The 24,029-nt window shown below is 43.3% G+C and overlaps 1 long non-coding RNA gene across 2 annotated transcripts in view; it reads right to left on the minus strand.

The window, feature by feature from the left end:
* The window catches only part of LOC122200918, a 154,966-nt gene that overhangs the window by 64,189 nt on the left and 66,748 nt on the right, over window positions 1-24,029 (minus strand). The window contains exon 1 of one of the 2 annotated variants that reach the window (XR_006193989.1): window positions 14,315-14,385. The exons of the other annotated variant lie outside the window; for it this stretch is intronic. This is a non-coding gene — a long non-coding RNA (uncharacterized LOC122200918). Of the gene's footprint in view, window positions 1-14,314; window positions 14,386-24,029 lie in introns of those variants that run through there. 2 annotated transcript variants of the gene reach the window in all.

Raw genomic sequence — 24,029 nt, forward strand, 5'->3', positions numbered from 1 at the left:
CAGAATTCCATGAGCTCATGTCTAGTGGGGAAAGAAAAACGCATCTGAGGGTGATGGGAAGTGAATCATATTGTTTCTCGGCTCCAAGTGTAACCCTATCCTCCTGCCCTCCTCCAGGGGACCTCCACTCTCAGTCCCCGTGTGTGGGGACAGTCTGGCAGCAGGGAGTCAGCTCTGGCTATGGGTCCTTGGGTGCGTTATTCTTTACATCAACAGTTGCTTATACACTCCCTCCCTATAAAACTGTTGCCAGTGGCTCGCCTAAACACTTTTAACATAATCGAAGGAAATAATATTAAAATAAAGGTTGCGTACATATTAAGAAGATCAGAGGAATGAGAGGAATACAAAAGGTAGGATTATAAAATGAAACTTGGAGGAAGGCAAGCTGTTTAATCTTCCTGAGCCTCACTAGTCACATCATGAAACAGAAAAAAAAAGAATATCTTCTTTGCAAGATTGTTTGGGAGGACAAACGAATACTCCAAAAAAGAAAAAAAAAAATGAGCCAGAATGAGATTAGTGAACCAGTTGTCAGGAGACTCTGGTCTAGTCCAGTCCTGTGTCTGCACTGAGTGTTCCCTGAGGCTTCTCCCAGTGTGGGGAGTCTCTAATTCTATGAAGGGGGGGACACCAGAGAGGAGATGGGGGAGCAGGAAAGCCAAGAGGAAGGGGTAAGGAGCATTGAATTATCTTATTTAAACTCAGCTTTAGAATATTTTTTATCAGGACTGCATGAGAGGCAGTCACTAATTTTGCAAATGTCATGTAAGTATCTCTTCTGTGCCTGGCCCAGGAGTGAAACTTCCATGCTGACGTTTCAGTCCCTGCTCGGGCCGTGCCCAGTCAGGAGAGGTGGGAAGGGACCAGCCCAGATAACTGCAATGCACAGTTTCTTTAACCTAAAGAAAAATGTGTATAGAAAGATCTAGGGGAAGAGTGAGACAGGGAGCCTAACCCTGGGATGAAGGACATTCTCGAGTCTGGCTCTGAGACAAAGATTTCCACTGGTAAAGCATCAAAGGAAGATGTTTCAGATGGAAGAGATCAGGTGGGCTGAGGTAGAGAGCTTTTGGGACTTATAAAAACAGTGGATATTTATTGAGTTTTCATGGGCCAATCATTGATTTCCTTTTGTTGGCTAATAACACCTAAGTTTACCTTTGGGGAATTCTCACTCCCCAACTCTCAGTGCATCTAGTTTGGGTAAGACCGATCCTACACCGTTGAGCTCCAGAGGAACTATATGGTGCTAAACCAGCCAATTAGCATATTTCATCCCCCTTGCCACAGTGTTTGGCTTAAGGATGAGCATGTGGACTCAAGGACATCCAGTGAGACTCATATTGAAACTTTTGTTGGATCTACTACACAAGAAAGCTTAGACTGGGAAGGAATGTTAGCTAGGAGTCACTGATGTATTGCCATGAAATGAATCACTCTCAGAAGGAAATCAAAGTAGTGCTTAAGGTGAATTCTCAATATAATGTGAGCACCTAGATCCAGCCACACCTGAAAGCATCCCTTTCTGGAATTTTTAGTTTTATGAATTTAAAAAGATTCCCTTTTGGGGCACCTGGGTGGCTCAGTTAAGCGTCTGACTCTTGGTCTCAGCTCAGGTCACGATCTCAAGGTTCATGGGATCAAGCCCCACACTGGGATTATCTCTGTCCCTCTCTCTATGCCCCTTACCCACTGATGCTCTCTATGGCTATGACTGCCACTGTAACCATTGAGGGGTAAGCTTTCAGAACAAAACCCAAGCTATCAAGGATCAAGACAACTTAGCCTGGAAGGATAGGGCAATAGTGAGTCTGGGAGCAGGGTGGAAGAGTCTTTAGATAGAGATGCCAGTTTATTACAGTTAAAGAAAAATTTCTCTGCTAATGTGAGAGGAGCTGAGCTGGAACAGACACGGAAAAGCTTCTTCTATACAGGGGTCTCCCATCGGGTCCTCAGGCAGCTGCCCCTGGTGGGTCTGGAAGCAGCAGGTCTTTCTTATGGCCATGGTTATGGTGTTCATGTACTTCAGCAAAGAGTGCAGACTTTGTAATCAGACACACCTGTCTCAAATCCCACCACCAGCTTTTCAGTGCCCCTTTTTGTTGACTCAGTGACCTTAACAAGTAAAGGCTCAAACTAGCTTAAGGCCATGTTAATGAGTAATTTCAACTTTCTGAGCCTCAGCTTCTTCCTCAGTAAATGTGACTGGTGACACCCAGCATCGTCTCTCACTTGAACGACCTAATTGGTCTCAATGCATCCTCAACCATGCAGCCAAATGATGTTTTTAAGGACAAATCAGATTGGGCCACTCACTCTCCTTAAAGCTTTTCCATGATTCTGATCATCATTAGGATGGTGATCCAAATTCATCAAATGGGCTTCAAGTAAGTCTCTGCATCATCCACAATTAAATCCTGCTTACCATCCTGACCTCCTAGATACTGTCCTCCTTGTTTCTCTGTTTCTTGGGGAAAAAATGTTAATAATAAAATTATAATGGTTAATGATAAATGTGATATAGCACATTAACAACATGAAGGATAAAGATCATGAGACCATCTCAATAGATTTAGAAAAAAGCATTTGACAAAACTAAATAAAAAAATATACAAACCCTCAACAAACTGGGTATAGAGGGCATACACCTCAAAATAATAAAGGCCACATATGGCAAGCCCATAGTTAACATCATACTCAAGGGTGAAAAGCTGAAAGCTTCTGTTCTAAGTTCAGGAACAAGACAAGGATGCCTACTCTTGCCACGTTTATTCAACATGGTACTGGAAATCCTAGCCAGAGATTTGGGCAAGAAAAAGAAACAAAAGGCATCCAAGTCAGAAAGGAAGAAGTAAAACTGTCTTTATTTGCAGATGGCACGATACTGTATATAGCAAATCCTAAAGACTCCACCAAAATGCTGTTAGAACTAATAAACAACTTCAGTAAAGCTGCAAGATACCAAATTAATATATAAAAATCAGTTCCATTACTACATGCTAAAAACAAACTATCAGAAAGAGAAGTTAGGAAAATAATCCTATTTTTGTGAAGAAAGAGTATCTCTTGCACTGCTGGTGGGAATGCAAGCCAGTGCAGCTACTCTGGAAAACAGGACGGAGGTTCTTCAAAAAACTAAAAATAGAACTGCCCTATGACCCAGCCATTGCACCACTAGGTATTTATCCAAGGGATACAGGTGTGCTATTTCGAAGGGACACATGCACCCCAATGTTTATAGCAGCACTATCAACAATAGCCAAAGTATGGAAAGAGCCCAAATGTCCATGGATGGATGAATGGATAAAGAATACATGGTGTGTGTGTATGTATATATACACATACACACACACATATACATATATATATACACATATATATATATATACATATATATATATATATACATACACACACACACACACACACACACACACACACAATGGAGTATTACTTGGCAATCAAAAGGAATGAAATCTTGCCATTGACAACTACGTCGATGGAGCTAGAGGGTATTATGCTAAGCAAAATTAGTCAGAAAAAGACAAATATCATATGACTTCCCTCATATCAGGACTTTAAGACACAAAACATATGAACACAAGGGAAGGGAAGCAAAAATAATATAAAAACAGGGAGGGGGACAAAACATAGGAGACTCTTAAATATGGAGAACAGAGGGTTGCTGGAGGCTTTGTGAGGGGGGGGTGGGCTAAATGGGTAAGGGGCATTAAGGAATCTACTCCTGAAATCATTGTTACACTATATGCTAACTTGGATGTAAATTTAAAAAAATGAATAAATATTAAAAAAATTAAAAAAAGAAAAGAATCCTATCTATAATAGTATTAAAAAGAATAAAATGCTTAGGAATAAATTTAACCAAGGTGGTGAAAGATCTGCACACTGGAAACTATAAGACATTGATAAAAGAAATTGAAGAAGACATAAGAAATGTAAAGAAATTCCATGCTCATGGATTAGAAGAACAAATATTCTTAAAATGTCCATACTACCCAAAACAATCTACAGATTCAATGCAATCCCTATCAAAATTCCAAGGGCATTTTTCATAGAAATAGAAAAAACATCCCTAAAATTGGTATGGGACCACAAGGACCCCGAATAGCCAAAGCAATCTTGAGCAAGAACAAAGCTGGAGTCGTCACACTTTCTGATTTCAAACAATGTTACAAAACTATAGTAATCAAAACAGTGTGGTAGCAGCATAAGAACAGACACACAGATCAGTGGAACAAAACAGAGAATCCAGAAATAATCCCAAGAATATACAGTCAATTAATCTATGACAACATTGGGGCAACTAAGTGGCTCAGTCGTTTAAGCGTCAACTTCGGCTCAGGTCACGATCTCACAGTTCTTGAGTTTGAGCCCAACATCGGGTTCCCTGCTGTCAGTACAGAGCCTATTTCAGACATTCTGTCCCCCTCTCTCTCTGCCACGTGCTTTTTCTCTCTCTCTCTCTGAAATAAACACTAAAAAGATTTATGACAGCATGGAAAAACCCTGAAAGCATTATGTTAAGCAAAATAAGTCAGACAGAAAAAGACAGAGTATAATATCACTTTATATGGAATATAAAAAATTCAAACTCATAGAAACAGAGACTACAATGGTGGCTACTAGGTCCTGGAGTGTGGGGAATACGGGGAGATGTTGGTCAGAGCACAACTTCCAGGTACAAGATGCATAAGTTCTGAGGATTTAATATACAGTGTGGTGAATATAGTCACTAATACCATATTATGTACCTGAAGTTTTCTAAGAGTGTAGACTTTAAATGTTCTCACCACAAAAAAAGAAATGGCAACTATGTGACATGATCGAGGTGTCAGCTAACCTAGGATGACAATTATTTTGCCATATATAAGTATATCAAATTTATGTGTGTATATATGTCAATTATATACAACATAATGTAATATAATTATATATAATTTATATACCACATTGTGATATTTAAATTATATCTAAATAAAGATAGTTAATAATAATTAATAATAAAAACTAACATTTACTAAGCACATAAACATATGAAGAACTACTCTAAATGTTTTACTTGAAATAACTCACTTTATCGGTATTCTAATCCTATAAAGTAGGTTTTATTGTTAGCCACACTTCACAGATGGGAAAATTGAGATGCAGAGAGGTTTAATAAGTTAGCCAATATCAAACAGCAAGGAACTGCTATAGCCAGGTTACAAACCTAGGAGTCAGCACTCGGAGCGCACATGTCCATCGCTATCCTATGCTACTTCTCTAAATGCATTCCCAGGCTTTTCCTCATTTTGTGACTGTGGTAGATGGAATAATGGTCCCCAACTATATTCACATCCTAATTCCCAGAACCTGTGAATCTTAGCTTATTAGGCAAGAGGGACTTTGCAGAAGTGATTACATTCCTTAAGATGAGGAGGAGATGGTCCCGGATTATATGGGGGTGGGGGGTGGGGGGCGGGGATTTGATGTAATCATAAGTTTATGTCTGCAAAAAGGGAAGCCAGGGAGGTCTGATGAGAGAAGGGGAAAAAGCAATTGTGAGCGCTGGGACAGGGGCTGGGGTAATGCAGCCACAAGCCAGGGAATGCTGGCTGCTACCAGAAGCTGAAAGAAGCAAGGAGAGACTCTTCCCTGGAGTCTCCAGAAGGAACCGGCCCCGTCAGCACCCTGGCGTTAGCCCAGTGAAACTGATTTTGGACTTCTGACCTTCAGAATTTGTCAGAGACTACATCTGTGCTGTTTTAAGCCACCAAGTTTGCAATAATTTGTTACGGCAGCCATAGGAAACTCACACAGGGGCGTTAGCGCAGCCTGGCTCTTCTGGCACACATTTTGCCTTCCTTGACCCCCACTCATTCTTTGGCTGCTAGCTCCGATTTTACCTCCTCAAGGCAGGCTGCCTTCTCACCTCAGCCTTGGGTTCACCCAACATATCCTCACACAGCACCCCAGATTTCTCCTTAATACTCACTGCATTTACAATTGTTAATGGTGGTTGCTCACTCCACTGAGCCCAAGTGACGGTATAGTACGTGTCTGTCTTGTCCCCCACTGTGTCCTGAGAGTCCAGTGCAGGGGCTAGAATGCCATAGGTTCTCATGTTTGAGGATCTCTATTCTCATAGTTTTTAAGTATTTGTTGAAATGAATGCACACATAGTTGCTCAAGGGACTACTGGATGCTTTCAAAGCATCATGAATGCATAGAGCTTAGTACAGGGACTGGCATATAATAAATTCTTAGTTAAGTAGAGTTGTATGTGAGATAGATCTAGGACTTATCTGTGTGTCGTTTGTACCAAATCACAGACACTAAAGTCCTTGATCTTAGGCAAGTCCCAGAAGTGCTCTGTGGTAGGTCCTTTTCCTCAACACTCTAAACATGGCTCCTTCTAACTGCAAATTCTGATAGTCACTCAGTCGTGATGGCCACACTGAGTGTTTTATAAAGGAAGGGATTAAGACAGTCCCAGGAGTACAATGGCACATGAAGGAGTCCCCAAATCTGCCTTCTGCTTCAAGTCTATGGCAAGCCCATTGGGCCAATCCATAAGGTGGTGGAAATGGATAATTCCAGCCCTTTTTTAGCTTTGTAGTGTGTGTGTGAGCCTCCAGCTGGACCAGGGACTGACTTTCCAGGCCCAGATGAATTCTCATTTCCCAGGGATCCTTCAGCTTGAGTTTGGTTCTCGCGCCAAGGCTCTGACAGCTTTATTAGCACCTATAATTCAATGTAAGCATCAATGTGTTGGGAAACACTTTGAGGCTATCTTTTAAAGTCAACTTAATTCCCTCTCAAATGCCTCTTTGTTTGCCAAAGTGCCAGCCAGAAAACTTCCAGGTAGGCAGGAGATGAGCTCCAGACAGGGGATCAGCGGGACGTGTCTGCTGGGCGCCCAAGTCACTTTGCTGGTAGCTGATGTCATTTCCAGTTAGCGGGCTCCTGGCAGAGGTGCCTGCAGATGCTCAGATGACATCACTGGGGACCAGCCTGTCACCAGGGGAGATAACAAATGGAGCCTAACCCTGAGTTCCTGCTGCCCCAGGAAGTCACAATTCATTTCTTGGCTTTGCTGTGGACCAAAAGAATAGACACCCTGTGTTCCCACCCTGGCCAAGCCCCAGTGAGCCAGTACACACCCTCCTGCTGGCTGTTTTGCGTGAACAAAATAGAGTGGGACAGGCTGAGCTCATCCAAAAGTGTTCGGTGACTCTGTAATAATAGAAACTGGACAAGCTTGATGTAGTAGACATCTGGTCATCTACTCAGTAGACATCCATTTACTCTTCCCCCTGAGCTAGTAGAACCCAATTTTTCTCACATACGCATCCTCCACGACAAAAAACTGCCCATCCCCATCCACAAGCAGTGGATCCTCATGGTGTAAGCTAATTATTTATCCATTAATCACTCGTTTATTCATTCGACAAACGTTACTGAACACCTGTTCTGTGTTGGACATAGTTCTAGGCACTGAGATAAAGTCTTGGGTTAGGCTTCAGCATGGGGTGAAATTCCACCCACTGAGATATGGCTGAAGGGGCCTCTGGGAAATGTGTCATCACTTCTAATGGGTAATAAAGGCCAGCCGGTTTGTGGAATGAATGAGTGGATGAATAAATGAGTGAATTTCCAAGTTCCCACTCATCTGTAACAGGCATCTGAAGTGTTTAGGTGCACTGGAATTAGAATTAGGAGGCCTGGGTTCTACCCCTGGTTCTTTCATGAACTGATCATAACCCTGGGCAAGGGCATACCTTCTCTGAGTTTCAGTTTCCCCATCTGCATGCCAAGGATACTGAGCTAGATAGTCTCTGGAACCAGAAGTTCTGGGAGAAATGTTGGCTTTCCCCTACTTGATGTGTGACCTCCAGCACTTCAGAGCCCCTCTTGGTTACAGTTTCCTCATCTCCAAAATGAAGATTTATGGCCCCTTCCAACATTTCCATTAAGTCACAGCACAGTTGCCTGGTTACTTGTGTTGATGGAAATAGTGAAAAACCTCTAGGAAAGCAGTATTTATGAGGAAACCAACTCCTGAGTGCACATGCATACGCACGCATGCACACGCACACACACACACACACACACACACACACACACACACACACACACACAAAGCTGGGAGGGGGACCAATCTTCTCCCCTCAGAACAGCCATGTCCTCATTCCTTCTGGGTACTGAATCTCGTTGCAGTGGGCACTAGGATCTTGATGTGAATTGGTTGTACTGGTCAATTTGGAGGCTCTTGGCCTCCACTGGCACTTCATCTCCAAGAGCTAAGAGCTACATTAAGAATCCCAGAGCTTGGTCCTGCTGGACCCTCCTCTGGTTCTTCTGCAGGGCCTGGGGATAAGCAAAAGATATTAGGACTTCAAAGCTCCTGGCCCAGGGTCTGGTAGGCAGTGATCGTGCAAACTCAGTGTTATACCTCAGGTCCCATGCCCCACAGGCACCTCTTAAAGTGAGCATTAATGACAGACTGTAAGGGAGTTTTAGATCTCATATTTTTAAGGTGCTAAAAAGTAGGGATTCCTGAGCTGTTTCATTCATTTCAAAGGTCTAACAATAATGGATCATTTTTGAAAGTAAATTAAAAAGAAAATAAAAGACCCACCAGGAACACTCCTCTTACCATAGTTAATGCCGGCTAGCCCAACTAAAAGGTCTTTGGTCTGAAATTAAATCAATTCTGTCTTGTTAGTGTGATCTGATCAGTACTACATACAAAGGCAGATTAATAGAAAGTGAGCAAGTAAGTATACTATGACTTAATCAGCACTTTATGTTTGAAGACTTGATCTTTCAACACTCAGACATAAGGATTACTGAAAGAGGTCCTCAGTATCAGAAAGGTTGGGAACCAACAAGTAAAATGTTGAATGTTTTGACAGGGGTCTGCTGGTGACTATATCCCTCCCTTTGATGTCTGGCCCCTAAGAACCTCTGAGCTGTGTCGGAGTGTCCCCAAGGCACAGATCCAAGGGAGAAAGGGGAAGAGACACTGTGCTAACAGTGACTAATGTCATTTCCAGTTAACTGGCTCTTGGCAGATACGCTACAGATGTTCAAATGACCTCATTAGGGACTAGGATGTCAACAACAAGACAGATACAAATAGAGCCCTGCTTAAGATTCCTGCACATCCATGGCTTTGGAATCCCTTAACTCATTTCCCAAGCTTTCCGAAGAGTGGGAATTGCAGGCCATGGTATGTGGTATCAGAAAGACCTTTAAGTGAGATGGCATCTATATGAGTTGAGTAGTCTGGCTTTGCTGCGATGACAAAGAATCTCCAAAGCTCTCCCTCACTCCCCACCCCATTTCACTTTGTGGGTTGTCTTCATCCTTTGCAATGTCACATGGGCTTTCCCCAGACAACATGGAAAGAGTAAGTACGGTCTCCAGACATGTCCAGGCTTCTATTTAACCAGCCTTTGACCCCAAAGGAAAGAGAGACCTTGCATCTCTTGGTCACCATATATAAAATCCTAAGGAAGGACTCTGGCCCAGGTTGAATCAGGTGTTCATTTATTGTAATATGCATGGCTAGGCCTGGATTCATACATCTGCCTCCCTTCCTAGACTGTGAGCTTGAAAATGAGTCCCACTCTGCTTCCTGTCTGCAGCCTCTCCCAGCCAGGGGCCGCCCTGTAAGGGACACTCAGTAAACATCGGTGGAGTGGTGGAGTCGTATGCATTAGCAAACCCAAAGGTTTTTTCTGGCAAATCCACTCGGCACAAACCAGGAAGACAAGAACTAAATGTAGGGAAGACTGGTAACAAGTGTGATTCATAAACTGACTAGTCAACTGATCAAAATGTTGTCACATTCAACAGCAGCAGCAGCAATTCTGAGAGAGCCCTGGACATCTTTCATCAAATAAACTCCTTCCGGAACTAGTAAGAAAAAAAAATTCCTTGCACAGTGGTTTACAAAGCATTTTTACATTATTTTACTTCAACACAATCCAAAGAATAATTGTCAGAATCTTCCAGGTGCCCGGCACGGTGCTCAGTGGTGGGTGAGCTACAGCAGTGGAAGCAGACGCGGTGCTTGTCCTCAGAGAACTCTCAGTGAAGGACTAAAGAGAGACAGTAAATAACTGAGGAGAGAATAAAAGCCGATGTACTCATACAGAACATTTTCTATGTGTCAGGCACTGGGCTATGTGCCTGACGCATATTAAGTCAATTAATCCTTACAATAGTCCTTTGAGATAGATACTATTCTTAGCCTTGGAAGTTGGGTGACTTATCCAGGGTCACCAGCCAGCAAGCCCCAGAGCCAGAAATCAAACCCACGGAGCTTGGCTCCCAGGTCTGTGCTGTTAGCCATAGTGCTATACCAGCAGCCAACAATAGTGCCGTGAGTTCAGATGGAAAGTAGACGGGTTAAGGAAGGCTCTAGCATGTCATCCAGTCAGGAGGTCTGGAAAGACCTTCTTCATGAAGCCTGAAGGATGAGCTCATGTTATGGTCACAATGACAAGATACTGAGAGCTTCTTCGGGCAGAAACTCTTTTACGTTGACGAAAAAGTCCAGGCTGGGTGAGCCTGGGTGACTTGTCCCAGCTCACACAGCAAGAAGAGATGATTCTGATCTTAGAACCAGGCCTGCTGATTCTTAGAACCCAGTGTCCTTCCCACCAGTCTCAGCCCAAAGGCTGGAGCGGTGGCTGCTATAAGCTGTGTTCACAAGCCTCCAGGAAAGTCCACTTATAACACCCTTGGCATTCTCCAAATTGCCTTAGCATAAATAACCAACAGGTTGATGGGCGCACATCTTATAAAGCACATCCTATAAGGAACTTAGAAGCCAATTATTTTTCTGGTAATTGCATTAAAGGAATGTTTTTGTTTATTTAACTTAGAAGTTAAAACAGAATGACCTTGTCTTGAAGATTGTGAAATAACAATCAGGTTATTTGCTTATGTTTACATTTAAAATTATAGAATATTCATTCATAAAAGCAAATGCAAAATAAGGGGGATGGGGTTTACAATACTGGCTACCGATTGAGAGCCTTTAGAGAGGTGGGTCATCATTCATTCAGCTATAATGATTAACAGTTCAAAATCCACTCTCGGCTGTTACCCATATCTGGGGAGGAATAGAAGATTTGGGTGGCTTTTTGTTTTTGTTTTGTTCATTTTTTTTGTTTTTGTTTTTCTGTTGTTTTGCTTTTTGTTTTTGTTTTTCTGAAAATAAAAAGCCACATCCTTCTTTCCAGGGAATGCAGTCGAATGAGGGGTTTTTCCACAGAGCTGGGAAAAAGTCAGGATATTTTGGAGTCAAGGTCAAGGTCCCCTGCCCCTCCCACTCACTGCGATCCTTGCAGAGGAGGGTGAGATGAGAACTCAGCTGGAAGGGAAGAAGGGGCTGACTCTACCTGGAAGCACACCTGAAGGGTACAGTGTAGGTGGGGTGAGGTTGCAAGAGCAGGATAACAAAGTAATACTATGAACAACTGATGATTAACCTTGCTGGAGGACTTACTATGGCCAGACAGGAGTCTATGCGCTTCATGCCGTTAGCTCATCTAAGCAGGCTGAAACAATTGGTATCCTTGGTTTTCGGGAAAGGAAACAGACACAGGGGTTCCCTTGCTCAAGAGCATATTTTTAGAAAGCAGAGGAGCCAGAATTCAAGTGGGGTGACTCCAACATCAGTGCCCTTTGCCGGGGTGATGCCACAGCAACAGGGTCATCCAGGAATCACCAACGCTGTTGATTGAGGTTTTGAGACCCTCTCAAGGCCATCCAGAGAGCACCACTTTTATGAGCTCTGCTGGCCCTGAACTTGACACCCTCCAGTCAGTTTTGGTTTATAGCCACCTTCTTGCAAACTGTCAGCTTAATGTGGGCCCCAGAGCTTCCTTCCCTGGGGAGCCGGAGTGGGGTGGGGAGGGGAAAGAAAGAGACAGGGACAGAGAGACAGAGAGACTAGTTAATCACTTTTGAAGAAGTCAAACAGCATTATAACCAGCCTCTCACCCGAGAGATGAAAAAGCTATTGTTAGGGCATCTTGGCACCAGAAAGGAAGATTGAGATTTTCCTGAATCATTTCTCATCTTTTATTTAGGCTTCACACTTTTCCTGGGGCCTCTGGGCAGCCTTCCAGAACCCATCCCCAGACTGCCTCTGAGTTTTGGAGGTAAGCGATCTGTCCCTCCCAGGCTGGGGAAGGGGCGGGCTGAGGCTGGGACAGACCGTGCTTGGCTCGGCCCCCTGACATTGTACACGCTAATGCAATGTGAAGTAGCACGTCTAAATAGCCTGTCCAACTTTTTTGATGTTCTTGAACCCACAGATGGGATTCATTTCCACACTGTTCGCAAAACGTAAACGATACAAGGACATTAAAGAGCATTAAACTACTTGATGACATTTTGGTCACATTAATGAAAAGTGGCGTTTTTTAAACTACCAGAAAGAAAGAGAAAGAGGGTGGGGGCAGAAAGGGGAGGGATGAAGAAGCAGAGAGACAAAACAGGGAAGGGGGAGGAGGAATAGGAGAGAGATTGGTATCCATTTCAAGTGTAGGAGAAATACTGGCAGTCCCAATTGGGACTTCATTGCGTAGGACACAGGAAGCAGAAATCTTTGGTGACTAGACAGAGCTACAGAACATTCTGACGCCTGTATAGGAAGCTGGGCAGAGATACTACTACATTAATGTCCACTTCCAGACTGACTAGTTTGGCCAACATACTACTGAGGCACAAGAGAAGGCAGGAGGAATGTCAAACTCACCTCCTGTAGGCAGCCTTCCCTGAGTGCCTCCCCAGGGTAGATTAGGTGTCTATTCTCTGGACACCTGAAGACTCTAAACTTATCCTTGTCACAGCCCACCTCACCTTGTCATTTAATCATTGATTAACTTGCTGGAAACTCCCCCTGACTATGGGCTCTTTGAGGGCATAAAACAAGTATTGGGAGCATAGGTTTGAAGGGACAAATTTGCCTGGGCTCAAATTCCAGTTAGCCCATGCATTTGTTTTATGACCTGGAGAGAGTAAATTAATTTCTCTGGGCCTCAACTATGCCATCTGTAAATTGGGGTAAGAAGAAAACCTAGCTCAGAGAGTTGCAGTGATGCCTGGATGAGGTCATGAGTAGAAAATACCCAGCACCATGCCTGGTACACATATACTCAACACATGTTGCAGATTAGCATCAACTTCATGCTCAGCACCCCAAGTACTTGGCACAGAGCAGGCACTCAGTAAATACTGTTAAAAAAAAATGAGTCTCAACAGACTGAAAGAGAAGAAAAAAACAGCCTATCAAAGGGACTAAGGAATCAGACCTGGAGCCACAGAAACTAAAAATGGGTGGCAGTGACATTTTATAACTAACTTATCAAGTCCTAGACACCTTATTTTAAAATAAAAACTTCTAGCACCGTATTATCTCTTGTGAATGCTGGGGAAGATGTCCTGCTCCTTCCTCGGACCAACGGATCCAACGGTAGCTGGTAGCCGGTAGCCGGTGAATGGGGGAAGCGGCCCCCTCCCCTCCAACAGCCTCTGCGCCCCCTCCCCTCCCCCTCAGCCTTGGCAGGGCTTTCTCCTTCCAGCCCTGGTGGTTACATTAATTGCTAATGACAATGGCAACCTTCACTCTGTGTGGTTTCCTGCCCAGATTCTGGATCCCTTACAAGGCTCCCTTTTCTTTTTTTCCCAGATAGGAAATGCAACCCGAGACGTGTGAAGAAAAAAACAGTGTGGGTATTGTCATAGCCTCCACTCCTCGCTGCGCTCCCAGGCCGGCCGCGTGTGCTCTGGGGTGTCTGCCCCGCCACAGGGAAGAATAAACCCAGACTCAAATCATAGGAAATTCATCAAGTGTGCTTCTCAGAGCTCTGTCTTTCAAGGTCTGTTTCCCTGCCATATGATCTCTATAAACCAAATCACTGTTAGCCAGGGCACAGGACCAGAGGCGCCGGAGGCTCATGGATAATGAATGCCAAATGCATGTGACAATAGACTGATCAGGGAGCCGAATGGAAGTTTCTGAGTCGTGCTTTTATTTTTATATATATATATATATATATATACATACATATGTGTACTCTGTGCCCGCACACACACACGCGTGCACATGCACAAGTAAGCACTACAGCTCCACAGAGGCCAACCGTGATCCTTGGTGCCAGACTCGGCTTAACTCGGTTCTCTATAACTCTGTTAAATTATCAAGACAAAGAAGGATAAAATGAAACAGAAACAAAATCAGATCCCAGTTTAGCAGGGGCATACTCGCTGTAGAAGAGTCACAGACCTGACTTCGAAATTCAGAATGCCTTTCACTCAGGGGCGAGCATAGGATTCCACGCAGAGGGGCCTCACCTGAAAAATGAAAAAAACCAAGAACTCATCTGGGCACCAAGGGTAACTGGGAGGAACCACCCTCAACTGAATGGATTATTGTGCGATCTCTCGCAGCAATCGTTTGACTCTGGGGTCTGAACGACCCCTTCACTCCATAAGCAGGTTGCCAGTGTGACAAGGTAAGAGACGAGAACACGGGACAGAAACTAGCAGGCCACCAGCTAAAGGCAAAAAGGTAATTAATGTTATAGCCTTTTAGATTCTAGAAAATACTGCACTTAAAACTGCAAGTCAACTGAGCGGCTGTCGGCAACCGATAAATGCTTCCATATTCACAGGCATCAGCAATCTTCCCTCACAAAAAAAGTAATAATACATACATATTAATGGATCACATTTTGTCCTTTGGGGAGCATAATTTTTAAAAGGGCCAAGGCAGCAATAATAGTTCCTTTAAAAATTCTAAATGCTGTAATTGTTTTCTCTGAATTATGGTGCTAGGATTTAATTAGTGATGAATGTTCGGTATGGGGTTTGGACATTTTTGATGAATTCAGCCAAACAGAAAAGTAGTCTTGTCCTCACGGCTCCCTCCCCGTCCCCCGCCCCTTTCCTTCCCTAGGACCCTGAAATGTGCCTGTGCCTGAGAACACGTCCACATAGGAATTTTCTTTTCTGCAGTTTGGCCGTAGTTAAGAAGGAGATTGTTTTAACCGCAGTTCAACGAGGAACATGAAACGTGGTCAGTGAGGTCATGCAATTCAGCACAAGTTTTGAGGTTTTCCAGTTATAAGGAGGAAAAAATAATAAAATGCAAATGGTAGGAATTTCTTCTTGGCTATGTTCTTATCACTAGAAAGAAGTTGCCCCGGTCTTGGGCCCTCAGTCTTGGGCTTCAAGGGCTTATGGACAACAGGGCTGAAGGTGTGAGGGGGTGGAGGGAGGAAGAGGAAAGAGCTTTCTTCATTCATTCAACGAATAACCATTAAGCAAAGCAGAGTCTGGGTGCAGACTCTGAGCTGGGCACTGTGCACATAGCCCTGGCAAGGGAACACTTGCCTGGGGATAAACACAATCTCTTTGTTCTTCTCCAAACCACTTCTTTGTAAAAGCAGCTGGAGAGAAGCCCAGAGCAGCGGCCATCCACACAGGCCGAATCAACGTGGCCTACACAGCAGGGGGCCCTGGGGGCCATGCCCACGCCTCTCATCCACCTTCAGGACTTCTTTCATTTGAGACCTGGAGGCTGTTCCTGAGTTCCCAGTATCCTCTATTAACATGCAAATGCCCCTGGGAAAGGTCGCACCTTGAGACCCCACCAGCTAACCTCTTGCTCACCAGTTACTTCTTAGCAAGGATTAGCAGAAATAGAACACCCAAAAAGGCTGGGGGTGGGGCGTGGGGGGGAAGGTTAAGGCTTGTGGGGAAGGGAGGTAAAAGACCTCTTCCTACTGCCAATGTTTTCCTAGACAGTCAATGTGCTTTAATTTAACACACAAATCAATATTCTTATTTCAATAATGGTTGTTCTTTTAAAACTGTAAAACAAAACAAAATTTCACTTGCATACCCATCATCCCTGCCTCGGTTATGCCATTAGTACGGCCCACTTCAAAATTTTGCCCAAGTATTAAAAATGCTGCCTCCCAACATGGCAAGCCATGGTGGTCAACAGAGGGTTTTTCCCCCCAATCTGTCTGGCACCCCATCTTGTTTGTCCCCATCATCCCCCCCTTCTCTCATTCTTTTCGGTTATCTCCTCTTATCACAACACCCTTCCTCTTCCTCACCATCCATGCTGGGGGCATCTCTCCAGAGCCCTTTAGGCCCACGGATCCAGTGGTTACAAGATTTTCAACATTCTCCTCAATAAAGCCTTTGAAATGCCACGCCGGGGAGAGTCATGGTTAAGAGCATAGGTTAAGAATCAAAACCAGCCAGAAAGACGTGGGTTCAAACCCTTGTTCTGCCACTCTAGATACTGGATGCAAGTGACTTATACTCTCTAATCATTAGTTTCTTCACTGTTTATCTTTTGAGATGAATAAATAAATAAATAAATAAATAAATAAATAAATAGTGCCTAGCATAGTGCCAAGCCCACAGTTAAGTACTCAATAAATATTTGCATTTGCCACTGGTATAATATATCTGATGTATTATATATTTTATCTTAGAGTCCCATTTCCCATGAGGTGGGATTCCAAATAACATTCAGGTAGTTTTAAGAAAATGGGGGCACCTTGGTGGCTTACTCAGTTAAGCAGCCAACTCTTGATATCGGCTCAGGTTGTGATCTCGTGGTGGTGAGATCCAGCCCCGCGTCAGGCTCTAGGACATAGAGCCTATGTGGGATTTTCTCTTTGTCTCTCTCTCTCTCTCTCCTTCTCTCCCCTGCTCACATGCATGCTCTTTCTCTCTAAATAAATAAAAAACATCTTAAAACATGAACCATAATATATATACCATTGAGTGTAGCCCTCAAAAGTTGTTCTCTTAGGGAAATGTTTACTTATTTCAGCCTTGCTGTCATTGATCTTAGTTGTTATTCATTTACTCCTTTATCTATTCAACAAATATTTATGTGCCCCTAGATCCAGAGATGGGCCCATTTGATCTTTGGCTTCCAGGAGCTCACATCTAGTGGGTCAATGCAGAGTAAGCAATAGCAGGTGCCCACAAAGAGCTATGAAAAAATGGTGAGTAGAGAACCAGCTGCCTAAGGTAGTTGAAGATATCCAGAGAGGCATTCGAGCTGAGTGTTAATTAAAGGAGAATAATAGTTGTTGCAATTTACTAACACTCTTCTAGGTACCAGTCACCGAGCTAGGGGCTTAAGTATTTGCATGTATGGCATATAATAATCATGCAAAGTAGATATTATTCTTATTTTGAAGATGAGAATCCTGAGTCTCAAGAAGGTTAAGAAGTGTGCCCATAATCTTACAACCAGTATAGGATAACTGAAATTTCAAACCAAGTCATTGAGGTTCTCAAAGCCCATGCTTTTCCTTGCAACCTACTGGGCCAATTCAAAAGTCACTCAGGCCACAAAAAGGGAAGAAACAGTCTTGTTACTATAAGCACACCCTCAGTATTTGCTTTTTATTATGCGATATTTTATATATACAAAACAATTTGCTAATGCATGTAAGTTTATTACCTAGAAATGTATATTTTAGAAAATATTAGAAAACATAGATATTATATATATATATATATATACACACACATATATACATATATATACATGTATATGTGTGTGTATATATGTGTGTGTGTGTGTGTATATAATTAGATAGATAGTTTACTAGGGATTCTTAGAGGAAGAGGGTTATATCTATACACAAGTACAATATTTTGATACATACTTATAAGTTCCTTTTTCCACTTAACAGCAGATCAAAAACATGTTTCGATGCCAGTTAATATACATGTATACCATCTTCATTAATCACTGTTAAATGCTCTTTGAATGGATAGACCCCCTCATTTATTTAACCTATTCTCTCTTCAGACAGTTAGCTTAATTTCACCTTTTAAAATTATCGTGAATGACATTGTGATGACTATCTTTCACACAAATGTCTCTGTATATGTCAGTCATTCTCTTAAGATAAATTTCTGGGAGGAGAATTGCTGAGTCAAATGTTTAAGGTCTTTGATGTATGTTGCACGATTGTATTTCATCATGTGTGAGTTTATGCTTCCACTAACAATTTGTTAAAGCAACTTGACATTTCTTTAAAGTTAAATTTATTTTGGGAGAGAGAGAGAGAGAGAGAGAGAGAGAGAGAGAGAATGAGCTGGGGAGGGTCAGAAAGAGAGGGAGAGAGAGAGAATCCCAAGTAGGTTCTGCACTATCAATGCAGACCCCAATGCGGGGCTCAAACTCATGAACTGTGAGATCATGACCTGAGCTGAGATCAAGAGTCAGATACTCAACCAGCCGATCCACCCAGGTGCCCCGACTTGATTTTTTTTTTTGACATTGCTATGTTTTCCATTTTATCTTGCTGATTTTATAAGAGTTCTTTGTGTGTCAAGGCTAGGAACCTTTGTCTTTTGTATATTTTGTGGTATATTTGCTATACAGAAATATTTAATTTTTATACAGTTAAATCTACAAATTTGTTCATGGTTTTGGTTGTTGGTGCAATATTTAGGACAGCCTTTCCTAATCATGAACTTAAATTTTCTCTTAGATATTTTGTGGACTTACTTTTTACATCTTATTTTTTAATCTAGCCAGAATTTAATGTGGTATAGGATAGGAGGAAAGAATCCAAATCAGTATGTTTCTGGGTGCCACATTCTGCCCAACCTCCACATAGGGAATACTACTTCTACTGTATACCAAATAATAGTGTGGAGGGGTTTTCTGTCCTTTCCCACTCATCTGTCTATTTTCATCCGCAGGACCATATGCTGTTTTAATTAATACTGCCTTATAGTATATTGCATGCCTGGCAGTGCTGGTCTGTTCTCATCATTTTTCTTTTTCAAAGCTATTTATATGAATCTTTTTTCTGGTTTTCTTTCTTTCAAAAGTGAGAGTATGGGGTGAGGGATAACTTCTAAAAGTGTGGCAGTCATATGCATGATAAAGTGTGTGTGTTTTTAAAAGATCAGTCTCACAACTTTATAGCTACACTTGGTTCATTTCCACACCAAATAGGGTTATTCTGGTGCTTAAAGTCAAGCATGCTCGATCTGTCACTAGACTTATTATATCCTGTTTGCCAAGAACCTTGGTGAGAGGTTTTCCTCATTCTGTCTGCATGAAAAGGCAATATAGGGTAGTGGTTGAGAGCACAGGATGTAGCTGTGTGACCTTGGGAAGGGATCTAACCTCTCTGAGCCTCCATGTCCACACTCACAACAGAGGGGTGACAATGCACTAACTCATAACCTGCAAACTGCATGTGGAAGGCTCTCAGAAGAGTGGCTGGCATGGAGTAAATACTCTGAAAGTTAACTAGTGCCATCATGTCCCCATGGTCTCATCATTCCAGCAGTTTGCTGATATGTCTTAACTTGGAAGAGGGACACCGAAAGGAAGCCATTAAATTAGGAAACACAAGTTACATAAAATAAAATTTCACAAGCCTTTGCAAATGTTTATAGGGATGAGTAGTTGTCATTAAGTCTTTATTCCTCGTGGTGTCCAGGGTGCTGGTATTTAAAGCAAGCTGTGGCCTGGCCAGAGAGGGGGCCACGTGCTGTCAGAGGGTGGCTTACCACACGAGGACCCTGAACCAGCCAGATCATCTGAACCCACTGCAGATTCTACTTCGGGCCTTTGTCTTGGCCTTTGTCAATGCTGTCAGCTCCGGACTCACTTCTGACTTCCCTTACTGCTCTCCCTCCCCATTCTGTTGAGAGCAGATCTCCTCGCCTGCCAGCAGAGAATCTGAGCCTGGGGATGAGCCTGAGAGCTCTGAAGTCAGACATTGGATCAAAATCCCAGCTCTACTACAAACCACTGCAGTATTAGAACTGGGGTTTTTCTTCAGCTGAAAAATAGGGATGTTATACCTTTCCTGCCAGGTTACCATGGGGATTAGGCGACAATAACACATATAAGAGCATTTTATGGAGTGACAGGCATAGAATAGGTGCTCAATAAAGGTTACTGCATCAATAAAAAATGTTGGATTCTAAGTAGCAGAAAACCCAATTCAAACTGGCTTAAACAATAAAGGACAATTATTGGCTTACATAATTGGAGACTGAAGATCAAGTTGGGCTTCAGGAACAGTTTGATTCAGTAGCGTGTACCATCAAGGATTTTTTCATTGTTCATTATTTTCTCTCCCTTCACCCTGCCCTTCCCAGAATCAGACTCATCTTAAGGTTGTCTCCCTCTTATGGTCCCCCAAATGGCTGCAAGTATCCAGAGAGAAAAAAACAGGGTTACCCCCAGAAATTTCCCCAGATGCCTGAGGAAGAGCTCTGCTGGGAACCCCCAGCAAACTTCTCTTCTTGTAGCTCTGTAGTCAGAATGGGGTCACAGTCCTGTCCCCGAAGAAATAACTATGGCCAGAAGACGAGATTGAGCACACCAGCTTCGGTCTGGGCCACAGGCCCTATGTATAGAGTCACCTCTTTGCTGTTGCTAGAACTGTGTAGAGGCAGGGTGCAAACTGGACCAAACACCAGAGTAATTACCAGGAGAAGGGGCAATGGATTTGGAGGAACTACTGCAGTGCCCACCCCTCATGTAGAGCACAGATGAGTAGGTAGGCAGGTTTCCATTGAAACTTGAGACCAGGAAAACAGCAATAATAATAATAACAATAACAATAATAATGTACATAGTTTCTCTTTACAGTTAGTAGTAAAAATAGCATTTTCAAAGTACAAAAGTATTCTTGTTCCACAGCACTGGAGTAGTAGATATTTGGATGTGTGCCGAAAGCCAACGATCAAGTCATAGGTACAATTGGTATTTTCTTTTAGACTCACTCAATGCCTGGGACCTTTCTCTTTAGGCGGCTCCCTTTCTCTCTGCCTCTTTCTGCTTCCCCTTCCTCCTCTGTTTACACTTTATTACCCTCAAGTACCTGGGGAGAAACCTACAAGAGGAGGGACAGTGTGGGCTCAAGGCCCGAGTGAGCCCTGGTTCCTTCTCAGCCCATGCCTGCTGCTGAGTAAAGCCTGGTCTCCCAAAGGGTTCAATGGCAGAGCCCAAATGGCCCCTTCATGCCTCCAGGTTGCTAAGCAACAAACACTTCAACTTTGGAAATCTTTATCCACACCGGATATATTATCCTGGCAAATTGGACTTTCAGATCTGGCAGCAATGGAAAGAGTAACTTCTTTTTTTTTTTTTTTTTTTTTTAAATAGAGACAATTTAGATGATTTCAAAGACATCTGGTCTCTTTTTCCAGCGATGTAGGACTCTTCTCTTTCACTAAGCACATTGGATCCAAACACTTCACGTGTACAAAAACACAAGGTCCCTGAAGAAATAAGTGTCTCAGTGGCAAAAGTGGACTCATAAAAAAGTACTGCCAGTTGGAAAGGCCTGGAACCCTCTAGGGCAACAGCACCAGGGTGCATGTCCTTTTCTCTTCCCTCTAGTTGAAGCTTCCTTTAACTTGGTTTCCCCCAAGGACTCTTTCTTCTATCTCTTATTCTATTGGTTGCTGACTCCCTTCCTGTCTTCTTTTTGTCTTTATCTTTCTCCCCCTTTTCCTCATTCCCACCTTTGTCTCTGCAAACTTCTACCCAGCCTTCTGTCTTCCTTTCCATCCTTCCTTCTCCCAAGTCCAGATGACACAAGGACAAAAGGCACCTGAATGGCTTATGGCCAGGGGCTCTTCAACTTCCTGCCCCACCACCTTGCTGGGGCGTAGAGTTGATCATTCCCCTTTCCTTCCTAAATCATAGTTGGGGTAATCTCAGGGCAGAATCTCTTGGCCCTAAGTCCTTCAAAAATTTTTTTTCAAGACAAACCCAAACACCAAAATACCTTCTCCACCTGTTTGCTAATATCTAGAATTCTTCCAACAGAGAACATTACATTCCACAATTAAAGACCAAATTTCAGACATAAATAATAAACAACTCACATCTGGGCAGCTCTTAACAGTTTTCCAAACATGTCCAGCTGTTTTCAACCAATTCCCTCATTTGACCCCCACGATAATCTTGAAATTGAAGCATTATTTTACTCTTACCTCCATTTAAAAATGAGGAAACTGAGGCTCGAAGATGTTAAGTAACTTTCCAAAAGTTGCTCTAGCCCAGTTCTGTCTGCTGCTAACATCCGTATTCCACCTCACTTCTCTGAGAGGGAACCATCATAAATAAGCTGACATGAGGAGGAATCTTCCTCTAATTTCTTCAGACCCAAGATGTACTCCCCCTTCCCCAATTCCTAGCTCCCAGAGATCTTTCATTTGTGGTATTGCTGTGGAACCTGTCGGTGGGGTATGCTGCCACCAGATGGCAGATGATACTCTGGTTTAACGTAAGCTCCAGAGTTTTACCATAACTATGAGACTCAAGTGTTTCTCTATGTTTTACCATTTTATAATCAAAATTATGGTTCACTAAAGAATAGGTTAAGCATAGCAGTATCCACATGTATGTAGAGGATACACAAATGACATATACTTAGAGGAATAAGTATGCAGGCTGATGATATGTCTATTAAAATGCTCATTGGTTGTTAACAAGCACAACTCAGTCTAATTCTGCCCACAAAGTCACAGCCTACTTCAAGTTTCCAAGATGTTGGCCATGGCACTCTAGGGTCACTGCCTTCCCATCCTGGCCATTCATTCTCCAAACACTAGCACAATAGTAGAAGTCAGAATGGTTCTCAAACCTAAGAGTACCTCTGAATCACTGGGAGGACTAGTTCAAGCACAAATGTCCAGGTCTCCATTCCGGAGTTTCTGATGCACTAGGTGTGGAGCCAGAGCTGTGAATTTACATTTCTTTTCTTTTTTTAATGTTTTATTTATTTTTGAGACAGAGCATGAGTGGGGGAGGGGCAGAGAGAGAGGGAGACACAGAATCCAAAGCAGGCTCCAGGCTCTGAGCTGTCAGCACAGAGCCTGATGCGGGGCTTGAACTCACAGACTGTGAGATCATGACCTGAGCCGAAGTCGGACGCCCAACCGACTAAGCTACCCAGGTGCCCCAACTTCTTTTTTTTTTAATGTTTATTTTATTTCTGAGACAGAGAGAAACAGAGCATGAGTGGGGGAGGGGCAGAGAGAGAGGGAGACACAGAATCCGAAGCAGGCTCCAGGCTCTGAGCTGTCAGCACACAGCCTGACATGGAGCTTGAACTTGTCAACTGCGAGATCACGATCTGAGCCAAAGTCGGACGCTCAACCGACTGAGCCACCCAGGCGCCCCTGTGAATTCACATTTCTAACAAATTCCCAGGTGATGCTGATGCCACTAGTCTGGGGACCACATTTTGGGAGCCACTGGACTGTGGCAAGCCACCCTGTCTGGCTCTCATGCTTCCCTCCTTTCCCCTCACCTCTTGCCAGCATCCTGGAGGAAGGAGTGTGAGCCCCAAGGCCTCCCAGCCACAGCCTGGGGTCTCATTGTGAGCGATTAATCACAGGCGTTACGTGCTGTTCCTGACACCAAACATTGTGCCACTTTCGATCATATTTTCGCTGCTAAGTGCTGCCTTCTGATCAGATATTCTGTGGTATCGATGCCTGTCAGAAGTCTGTGTCCTTTGTGTCTCACTATTATAATGATAGAAAATGCTAGCATTTATGAAAGCTGCCCACACTGAGGGAAGTGTTGATTCATTGCCTCATCTAATCCTCACAACGATTCTATGAGAAAGATACCATCATTACCACCCTTGTGCAGATGGGAAGGCAGAGGAGCCAGATTATAAAACCACGAAGCTACAGAGCCTGGACTAAATGCCAGCTTCCCTTCAGAACATAAGCTCTCTCAGCCACTGTAGATACTGATTCCAAGTTTTCAATTTGGATACTAAAAGTTGGATTCTGGCTCCCTCAAGTCAGTTTCTTCTGGTTCCTACAGCTTCTAGTCGTAGCATTAGCCTCACTGGTCCATGTCCCAGCCCACCAGCCAGTCAGGATGCCCCTCAGAGTCTCCTGTCGAAATTCACTGCCTCAGTCCACCATACCGCCATACTGGATGCAGGGGAAAC

This window comes from Panthera leo, chromosome D1 (assembly GCF_018350215.1).
Source record: "Panthera leo isolate Ple1 chromosome D1, P.leo_Ple1_pat1.1, whole genome shotgun sequence".
In the NCBI taxonomy this organism is placed as follows: domain Eukaryota; kingdom Metazoa; phylum Chordata; class Mammalia; order Carnivora; family Felidae; genus Panthera; species Panthera leo.